The following is an 11,245-nucleotide window of genomic DNA, read 5'->3' on the forward strand; positions in this document are numbered from 1 at the left end:
AACAATAAAAACTTGAGTGCCAGGTCCATTCATTCTGGATTTAGTTTTACAATTAATATGTATAGTTTTAGGGAAATTGTTTCACCTCTCTGTGCTTCTGTTTCTTTATCAGTAAAGTAGGGAGAATCTTATCTTATACATATCTTAAACATTTTTTTATCTTATACAATTTTTGAGGGTTAAATAAATCTCTCTATATAAATATATATATATATATATATATAAAACACTTGGAAGTGTGTCAGAGAAATTATTAGCATAATATTAGTGGTATTATTCCTGTTTCTAGTACTAAGTTTGGCTTTGAAATTTCCCATCAGGTTAGCTTTTATATTCTTTAAAATGATATCAGGGCACGGAGTCAAAATTTGGGAGAATTTATGAGTGAATGGACATGTTTGTGTAAGTTGCTTTAGATTAATAAGCAGATTTTACTTAAGAAAGTTTACATCGGCAACTTTGAAATATTCTTCAACAAGTCCTATTTGAAGAAAACCCAAATCATAAAGAACTATGTTCTTCCTTGAATGAGAAAACATGCAGTGGCTGTGTGTAACAAATGATTATGTTATTGAAGGAGCATGTGTATGGGTGGATAAGACAGTTCACCCCAAATGACAATGACATGGGAATTCTAGAACTTTATAAAAGAGGCTTTGTATGTCTTTCAATATAATGTTGTTAGATCAAATCCTGTTTTAAATCTGTTTGAAGTGCTCTCTTCACCTCCACAGTGGAATACCGCACGGAGTGAGGAAGGCAGCCAACAGCCCGCTCATCAGCAATGTTGTCACTGTAGGGACTATAATCTGTCCCGAGTGGATAGACTTTTGATACAATTGAGGTCATAGGAACATTCTCCAAAGAGGAGTGTGCTTTGACGTTGGTTCCACTGGAAAAAAAATTAGGCGTATTCCCCTTATAAAAGTGAACGTCTTGTAATTTATACTTTCTTCCGTATGACAGCATATGTGCTTCGCAGTTGAAGAGCTGGTTGGAGACTCAGCCACTGACAAGTCTGAATGAGCCGCAAGGGCAGCATCAGTTAAATGACAGGAAGAGCTGTGCTGACTGACTGTGTCCTGGGGGTGGAAGAGTAAATGAGATTACTGCCTAGGAAGCATAGGTATTAATAAATGCTATTGTTACTCTGACCCTCCCTTTCCCAATGGTATTCATTCTTTCCCTTATTCCTACTTATTTTACATTCCCAAACCTTCCAAAATAAATTTAGCAGGTTGGAATTTAGGCTTTCCACAAACACCTGACTGGTAATGAAAAACTTGCCTGTTTGGACCTAACAGCCATTCCAAAGGAGAAAGGTGTGGGGGTCTGCTTCTGTGAAGCTTACAGGGCAGTATGAGGCAAAGCTCCCCCCACAAAAAAAAAACCGGAATTTTTTTCAAAACTATGCATTAATTTTTTATTTAAAACAACCTTATCACATTCAGAGTACTCTCCATTACACTTACTATATTTGTCAAATCTGTGATTCCATTCTTGGAAATATTTTTCAAATGCATGCATTTGAATGGCTGACATCAATAGCATCTCCCTGGTTTTTTTCTATACCTCGTCTACATCGTCGAATCACTGTCCTTTCATGTCCCTCTTCGTTCTTGGAAACAAAAAGAAGGAGGTCAGGTGTGTGCGGCAAGAAATGCATACTGTTTTTTGCCAAACACTGGTACACTGAGATGGCGGCGTGAGCAGGCGCATTGTTGTATTGGCAAAACCAGTCCCCCATCTGCCACAAATCAGGCCTTTTTTGTCACACACTGTTACACTATCTTTTTAGAACCTCTAAATAGAAAGCTTAATTAACAGTCTGACCTGGTGGAACAAACTCCAAATGCACTATGAGTTGACATTTTTGTCTGTTCAGGAAGTTGACTGATGTCCAGAATGAGATTTCTCATCAATCAACATTTCACCTTTTGAAACATGAAAACCACTTGTACATGAGTTTTTCCCACAGGGCTGTCCTTGTAAGCTGTGTTCAACATCCCAACAGTTTTTCTGCGGTTTTTCACAAGTAGGAAACAAAATTTCACAGCTACACGCTTTTATCTTAAATAGACCATCACACAAAATGAGGTTCAAGTGAAACTTCTATTACAAAAAAATTGTGACCAGAGAGATCCTTTCCAGGCGACGCCTTAGGTGCACCTTGCTTGGTGCTTGCCTAGCAGGAAAAGTGCACACTACAAAAGCTCTGTGATGCCCAGCACAATTTCATTTTGGGGGAGGGGTACCCCTCATAGGACTCTGTTCTTCTGGTTTGCTGTGAGTTGCAATCAACTGAATGTAAGTGGGAGGTTTTTTTTTTATGGGTGGGGGGCAGTGTTGGTGGTTATCATACTGTATAATCAGGAATGTTTCTGACAGTGGTAATTCTCTGAAAGATAAACAGATAGCAAGGGAAGTATTCTTTGGTACTTAGAAGGTGAGTGGTTAGCACTCGATGTTTCTTTAGCAATCCTATTTTATATTGATTTCATGGTAACTCTGTGAGGTTTTTATAAATGAACGGTTTAATTCATTACAGATGTTTTATGAATTTCACTACTGGTGTAAAGAGAATATGCATTTGGAAGCAATTATATAAAGGTTCAATTTTTATATCTAAGGGAAAATGTGCACATGCAGTAAAAGTAATAAAGTTTTGGCTGAATATCTCTTGAGGTATATGAGGCTGAATAAATTCTGCTACATTATCCTTCAATCAACCACTTAAACATTTTAATTGTCTATAGACTCTTAATCACAAAGAAAGTAACCTTGCATGAGCTTCCCTTTCTGGAGGTGGAGGAAGGCTATCATGCTTCTTCATCGCCTTGCTGTGGAGCCTTTTCTGATTTCAGTATTCCTGTGCCGTGCTCCCCAGTCTCTGAGTACTGGGTTTCAGGCTGGCTATGCTGCACTGCAAAGGGAAAAGGCTGAGCAGTAATGAGTAGATCTTAACAGTAACGAGCAGGTCTTAAACAAGCAGGTGCTTTGCTATGTATAATGCCTCCAAGCAAGCGCCACTCATAATCCCTGTGGTGTGTAAGGAGGGGCCCAGAAGACCTGCTGTTCAACAGCCCCTGACTCAGCACATCCAACATCACGCAATTCCCTCTCACTTGTGCTATTTCCTCCTGTTCAGCTGAGTGTCACAGTGACATAGCATATGCCCTTTTGGAAATGCAATACTGATTGGTGTGAGTGCCGATTAGGTGATTTTCAGTGGCAATCAAGAGCCCTAGATAATGTTAGATGGTAATGATTCTATGACTCAGACCTTGATTTTCCATGTATCTTGAGAAGGAACTCACACTTAATTGGGATTTGTATGGCATGCTGGCTTTGGGATGAGATGGGAAGTGAAAGGATGATAAGTATCCACAGAGCCACAGAGCTAGAGTACATGGGAAGCCAGAGGGCAGAGCAAATTAGTCAGGTAATTCCAGTGAAGAATCTCCTTGAAGAATCAGATTTAGCATTAGTGTTGTTGCTCCATGTCATTTGTCACTCCCAATAGCTCCATGGGGAAGTGTGATCATCTGGAGCTATGCCTTTTTTAAGTTTCTCCCACAGCCTTTGATGAATCACTAGGAGTCAGCCCCATTAGATGGAGATAATGCCTTTTGCCTTTAGTCGCCCAAGCCAACAGAAATGGAAAGAACATAGCACAGGATATTGTTTTAAAACAATATTTTTAATTTACAAACCCTCCAAAACTAGCTCTATTGAGGTATAATCGATAGACAGTAATAAACTGCATGCATTTAAAGGACCTATTGTGATGTTTTAATAGATTGGTATTCCTGTAAAGCCACCAACACAATTGAGATAATGAATGCATTTGTCACTTTCAAAATTTCTTTCAACTTCTGTTCAATCCTTCTCGCATCCCCAGGAGACCACTGATCTGCTTTCTGTCACTATTCATTTCTGAGATTTTACATAAATGGGATTACATAGAACCATTGTGGTGTAGTGGGTTACACATTGGTCTGTTAGCCACAGGGTCTATAGTTCAAATCCATCAGCAACTCTGAATGCTAAAGATAAGTCTTTCTTCTCCTGTAAAGATTTAGAATCTTAGAAACCCAAATGGCTAGTTTCACTCTTTCCTGTGGGTTGCTATAAGGTCAAATCAGAATGGACTCAGTTGCAGGGAATTTACTGTGTGTGTGTGTTTGCTATGGCATATATGTGTTGGTTTTTTTCTGAATAGTTAATCTGTTCTGTTGATCTATTTGTTTGTTTTTGTACCAATATCACACTGCCTTGATTACTGTACCATTATAATATAATAACTTTTAAAATTTGAAATTGACCATGAATTAAGATCTTAACAATATTGAGTCTTCAGATCTATGAACATGGTATCTCTCAATTTTGTCTTTCTTTACTTTCAGTTGTGTTTTATAATTTTAAATATACTTTTCTTTAACAGTTTGTTCTTTTTATTCTTAAGTATTATATGTTTTGATGTCATTGTAAAGATGTTATTTTTAATTTTAAAGTTTTGATTTTTTATGTTAGCATATGAGGGGGTATCCCCCCCAAAACCAGAAAAACTCTATCTGGCAGAGGTTTCTCAGTATGCATTTTTCTCACTGGGTGAACATTGAGCAATTCGCTCTGAGTTAGTGCACCTAGTGGCATCACCTGGGAAGATTCTCTCTAGTCACAGTGAATTTTTATTAAAAGCAGTTTACTCGAACTTCATTTTTTGTGATGGCCAATTAAGAGAATAGCATGTGGCTGTGAAATTTAGTTTCCTGCTGGGAGAAAATGCTGCACAAACTTCTGTGATGTTGAACACAACTTACAAGCACAGCACGATGGGACAAATCAAGTATACAAGAAGTTTTGTTGTTTCATAAAAGGTGAAATGTCGATTGATGACAAACCTCATTCTGGATGTCCATCAACTTCCCAAATGGACACAAATGTTAACAAAATTTGTGCACTTGTGCTTGAAGAACAACGATGACCCTTGAAGAGATAGCAAAATTATCTGGACTATCTTGAAGCTTGGTTCAGCAAGTTTCAATGGAAAATTTGGAAATGAGAAGGGTTTCTGCAAAATGTGTGCCTCGGGTTCTGACTGACCAGGAAAAAGAGCATGTGTCGGTTCGAAGCATGTTGTGCTTTGAAAGAACAGCACTGTAGTTATTCTTACGACCCTGAAACCAAACATCAATCAAGCCAGTGGAAGACACTATTGTCACCACTCCCATAAAAAGCTTTTCAAGTGAAATCAAAGATCAAGATGATGTTCATTTGTTTTTTTGATGTGAGGGAGATAGTGCATTTGGGGTTTATTCCACCAGGTCAGACTGTTAATCAAGCTTTCTATTTAGAGGTTCTGAACAGATTGCGTAACAGTGTGAGACATAAAAGGCCTGATTTGTGGCAAACGGGGGACTGGTGTGGCAATTTTGGGCAAAAAATCATGCCTGTCTTGCCCCACACAACTTACTCACTTGTCCTCACTCCATGCGACTTGTTTTTGTTTCTGCAAATAAACAGGGACATGAGAGGCTAGGGATTTGATGACGTAGAAGAGGTAAAGAAAAAAAAAAACCAAGGGAAGTGCTGTCAGCCATCCAAACAGATGAGTTTGAAAAATGTCTCCAACAATGGAATCACAGAGTTGACAAATATGTTAAGTGTAGTGGAGAGTACTTTGAAGGTGATAAGGTTGCTTTGTAAAAATGTTTAAATACATAGGTTTGGAGGAAAAATTCTGGTTTTGTTTTTTTGGTACCCTCTCATATCTCTAGCAACCTTTTAAAGTCACTTATAAATCATTTTATTGTTTTTTTTTGTCAGTGATTGAATAGAAACCTTAACTGGTACTTATTTCCACAATAGAGAAACATGCTAAGTTGAAATGGCCCCAAGTCAGTTCATTACCCATCTATGAGTAAAAGCAGAAGAGAAACAGAAGCAAAATGCACTCTTCAAGAAAGAGTGCATATCGTCAGGTCTCCTGAGAATCATGATCAAGTACTTGTCTCACTATCCAAGATGACCAAGCAAACTAACAGACAAGTAAGTCTCTTTGAATAAAAGCAACAGATGTAAGATTTGGACTCCAGGGTCTGTATGTGTTATAATGGAAAGATAAAGACCATTGGAAAAATAAGTGTGTGGGCTCAGAAGCCAAGCTACACATTTCACCAATTGGCTTTTCCACTAATATATGTTGTTACAAGAGAGACAACTGCATGTCTGTCCGTTGGTTGCACGGTGGTGGCTTGCGTGTTGCTGTGATTCTGAAAGTTCTGCTACTAATATTTCAAACACCAGCAGGGTCACCCAAAATGAACAGTTTTAAGCAGAGCTTCCAGACCAAGAACAGATTCTGAAGAAGGATCAGGCTGTCCACTTCAGAGGAATTAGCCACTGAAAACCCGATGGGTAGCGTCAAAACACTATCAGTTACTGAAAAATCTAACGATTATAAGCAGAACATTGTCAGAGAAAGTGCCAGAAGATGCGCCCTTCAGGTCAGATCGCATTCAAAATATGATTGAGGAAGAGCTGCCTTCTCAAAATAGAGTTAGACATGATAATCAGGATGCAGTAAAGTCTGCAGGAGTAAAGCCTTCATGACCTTCATTTATTGATGACTCAAAATGGGAAGAAATAACTGCAACATAAATTAATAATTGGAACGTAGAATTATGAAGTATGAATCTAAGAAAACTGGAAGTTGTTAAAACTGAAATGGAACAGCTATAGATCAACAGTCTAGGCATTCATGAGCTGAACTGGAGTGGTATTGACAATTATGAATCAGAAAATCATATGGTTTACTATGTGCGGAATAACACAATCAAGGGCAATGGAGTGCATTCATCATCAAAAAGGGCATTTAAATAGCTATCTTGAAGTATAATGCTGTCTGTGATAGAATAATGTCTATCTTCATACAAGGAAATCTAATCAATGCAACTATTTTTTTTTTCTAATTTAGGGTCCAGCCACTAAAGCTAATGACACAGTGAAGAATTCTACCAACTTCTTCAGTATGAAATTTATCAAGCATGCAATCAAGGTGCATTGTTAATTATTTGGGATTGGAATGCAAAAGTTGGAAACAAAGAAGAAAGAACCGTCATTGGAAAATATGGTCTTGGTGATAGAAATAAAGCTGTAAGTCATACGGAGGAATTTTGCAAGACCAATGACTTCCTATTTGCAAATAGTTTTCTTTTTTTCCAACAACACAGACTTCAACACTAATCCAAATGGAATACACAAAAGTCAGAGTGACAACATCTGTGGGAAGATATCAAAATCAGCACCTAAAACCAGGTCAAGGGCAAAATGTGGAACAGAAAAACAACTGTTCATATTATAACAAGTCCAAAATAGTCAAAGTACAAGCTTGAATATATCTCCTTCAAATTTAAAGAACGTCTCCAGAACAGATTAGATGCACAGAACACTAATGATAGAGGCTCTGATGACAAGTGGGATGCTGTCAGGAGCATCGTACATGAAAACGAAAGGTCATTCAAAGGACAGTGAAGAAAGAAAAGATCATGGCAGATGTCAGAAGAGATCTGAAACTCTTAACTGTAGAACAGCTAAAGCAAATAAAAGAAAGGATGAAGTCAAAGAGCTGAACAGACAATTTCAAAGGGCAGCTCCAGAAGACAAAGTAAAATATTATAGTGAAATGTGAAAAGACTTAAAATTAGAAAGACAGAAAGGAAGAAAACACTCAACAAACCTTTAACTGAATGAACTAAAAACAAATTAAGCCTTGAGTTGAAATATTGAAAGATTCTATGGGCACTGTTTCCAGGAAGGTTTATAGCTTTGGAGACAGAGCATGGCAGCTTTACTCTGTCCTGTGGGTTTGCTTTCATTTGGGATTAATTCTACCAGGACGATTTGTATTTTTCTTTGGTATTTCTAATATAAGTGAAAGACTTGTCAAAAATATTCTGACTCCTATGGAAAGTCTTAAAAGTTTGAAAAGGCTGAATAAGACACCCTCCTACCAAATAAAATTAAAGTAGAAGTGAGTAACAAAAGAATGATACAGAAAAATTCTCAAATAATAGAATATTAAGCAGTATAATTTTCAATTAATAGGATATGAGACAATGCCCTTAGAAGAACTTATAAAAAAGAAAGGGGTCTCAGAGAGGAGATGAGCCAGTCAGGATGCGATGTAACAACGATGAGAAATACAACTTTCCTCTTCGAATTCGACCTTGCAAGTCTGGCTAGACCAGAGGAGGTACACTGGTACAGATAGGAACTGAAAATACAGGGAATCCAGGGCGGATGAGCCCTATAGGACCAGTGGTGTGAGTGGCGAAACAGGGAGGGTGGAGGGAGAGTGGGTAGGAAGGAGGGATCCGATTACAAGGGACTATATGTGACCTCCTCCCTGGAAGACGGACAACAGAAAAGTGGATGAGGGGAGATGTCAGACAGGGCAAGATATGACAAAATACCAATTTATAAACTATCAAGGGCTCATGAGGGAGAGGGGAGGGGGGAGGGAGGGGGAAAATAAGGACCTAATGTCGGGGGTTTAAGTGGAGAGAAAATGTTTTGAGAATGATGTACAAATGCTCTTTACACAATTGATGTGTGTATGGATTGTGATAAGAGTTGTATGAGCCCCTAATAATATGTTTAAAAAAAAAAAAGAAATCATCAGGGAAATTAGAAAAAAAACATGAACGAAAACATGACATATTACTTAATTTATAAACACATACAATTAAATTATGACTAGTGAAAGTTTTAAAGAAAAATGTGTTAAAATCATAAGCTATAGTTCCTCTTCAACTTAAAAATTAAAGAAAATTTAAAAATAGGTACATATATCAAAGAAATTGGAAACAAAAAATTCCAAAGAAGTTGGTTCTTTGAAAGATTAATGGGCAAAATTCTAGCTGGACTAATCAGGAAAACTGAGAGGCACAAATTAAAATAGAAACAAATGAAGGTTCATTATAAATCCTAAGGCACTAAAATAATAGTCACAATAAGGGGCTGTTATAAACAAAATTATGCCACAAATTTGATCTTCTAGAGAAAGTTGTTTTAAGATACATCTTTCAAAATTGACACATGATGAACTAAAGAATAGAAATATCTCAGTGTGTTCATAATTAAATGAGTTCATCATTAAAAACTCCCCCAAACAAAATTCTAGCCCCTTTTATGGGTTGACTTCGAAATCCTAACAACTACTTAAGAAATCATAAATACCAATCTTACATAAACTCCTTATAAGTATAGAGAGTAATAGGGGCATGTCTCACTCATAATGAGGCCAGAATAACACTTATCCCAAAACCTGACCTCCTAAAATTACAGGCCAACATTCCTCATGAATGCAGTACAAAAGAGAAATATATTCTAGAATATTAGATCCAGGAATATCTTAAAGGCAATACCGGAAGCTTTTGCTTCCATGCACATTGCAGTGACAACAATAGGGGGTATCCTATTACCTTAAAGCAAATTAAAATCAATAAAAATATTAAACCACAGGTCCAGATTTTATAATAGCAGACAGTTCAGGACAGTTATTTCTTTATGTTATGAATTTGGTTAGAAATGTACAGAGCAAAGTGGTTTTCCATTCCACAATCTATATACTATTCATTTCTTGACATTGATTGCAAGCCCCACATTGCAGCAGCACGCTTTCCACTTCCTCTTTGTGTTTACTGTTTCCATTTTACCCTTTTCTATCCCTTTCTCCCTCTGCCCCCCCCCCATTTATGGTGGTTTGTTTTAATGAATGTGTACCTCCCCCTGGTGTTACTATTTACTTTATCAGCCTATTGTTTGGCTGAAAGCTGATCCACCTGGTGTTAGGCTGGTTGATTAGAGAAAACTTAATTGACATTCATATATGTGTAAGAGAAAATTTTACATCAAGAAGTAATTATGCATCAAAAATGCATCCCAGCCCAGTCCAGATCAAGTTCATAAGTCCGATATTAGCCCATGAATTCCTCTTCAGACTGATGCAGCATGTGCAATGATGCTGAATGCAGGAAGATCACCGGCAGGTAGTTGGAAGTCCTCTGGATCCAATGGCAGTGGACGCATCTCCAGGGCATTGGCTGCCGTCAACATGGCTCCATGTGGCTTGTCAACAGGAATGCGAAGCAAAGGGAGAGTGGCCCGCCTCTTCTGATAGCAAAATCAAGAGAGGAAATCACAGAATCCTCATGAGAAGGCCATGCCCACAGGAGGGATTAGCAGGCTGTGACCTGATTGACATGCTAGACTCCACCCCTTCATTCTTTTTTCAAGTTGACATGAAATTGTGCAACTACCACACCTGGTCTTTTAAGTACCGATAAATGCACGCATCCTCCCCCCCTCGCGAAGGGGGTCAGCTCCCGTCGGCATGTATTAGACACACCTGGTCTTTTAAAAAGAATCATTTTGAGGAGGTTCTATCCAGGACCTCCTATTTTTCTACCTTTCAGAGTTGTTTGCAGTGATAACCATCTAGTTTTATCTGGTCTCAGGGTAATAATGACTGGGGTTTGTGTGGCCCATTAGGCCTTTGGATTAAATGTTCTTTTTTCTTTTTTTCTTTTTCACTCTTCTTTGTTCTGGATGGGGAAAGGGCAAAAGCTGCATCTTAGATGACCACTCCCAAGTCTTTATACTCTAAACTTCAGTCACTACTCTTCAAATTAGGAAGAAGAACATTGTTTTTGTGTAAAAGAACAACATTTGTGAAATGCTATGCTAATTGACCTTAGTGTCTTCTGAGACTATGGTCCTGAATCAACAAGGCAGTAAATTTAAAAAAAATTATTTTATTGGGGGCTGGTGAATAATATGGTGAATCTTCCAAATAGTGTGCATCATTGGTATTTGGAAAGATCTCTACGAACAATTAGTTCTAGTTCTGAGAAGCCTAGCAGCCGGGTTCCCCTTGGGGGCGGATGGGCATGGTCAGAGGCACAGTCTCAGGGCTCCAGCTAGCATGGGTTTCCGACTCCCAGCTCTTTCTTTGGGGCTGTCCCCGAGGAAACAGCTAGGTGAAGTGAATCTGCTGGCTTCCCAGCCAAGCACATATGTATATTCACTGCCCTCATCATTCTCAAAACATTTGCTTTCTACTCTAGGCCCTGATATCAGCTGCCCATTTCCCCCTCCTTCCCCACCCCCCTCTCCCTCATGAACCCTCCATAATTCACAAATCATTATTGTTTTGTCATAAATTACACTGTCCAATGTC

The sequence above is a fragment of the Echinops telfairi genome, unplaced genomic scaffold (genome assembly GCF_000313985.2).
Source record: "Echinops telfairi isolate 266 unplaced genomic scaffold, ASM31398v2 ScPeMD7_7469;HRSCAF=8507_1, whole genome shotgun sequence".
Classification (NCBI taxonomy): Eukaryota; Metazoa; Chordata; class Mammalia; order Afrosoricida; family Tenrecidae; genus Echinops; species Echinops telfairi.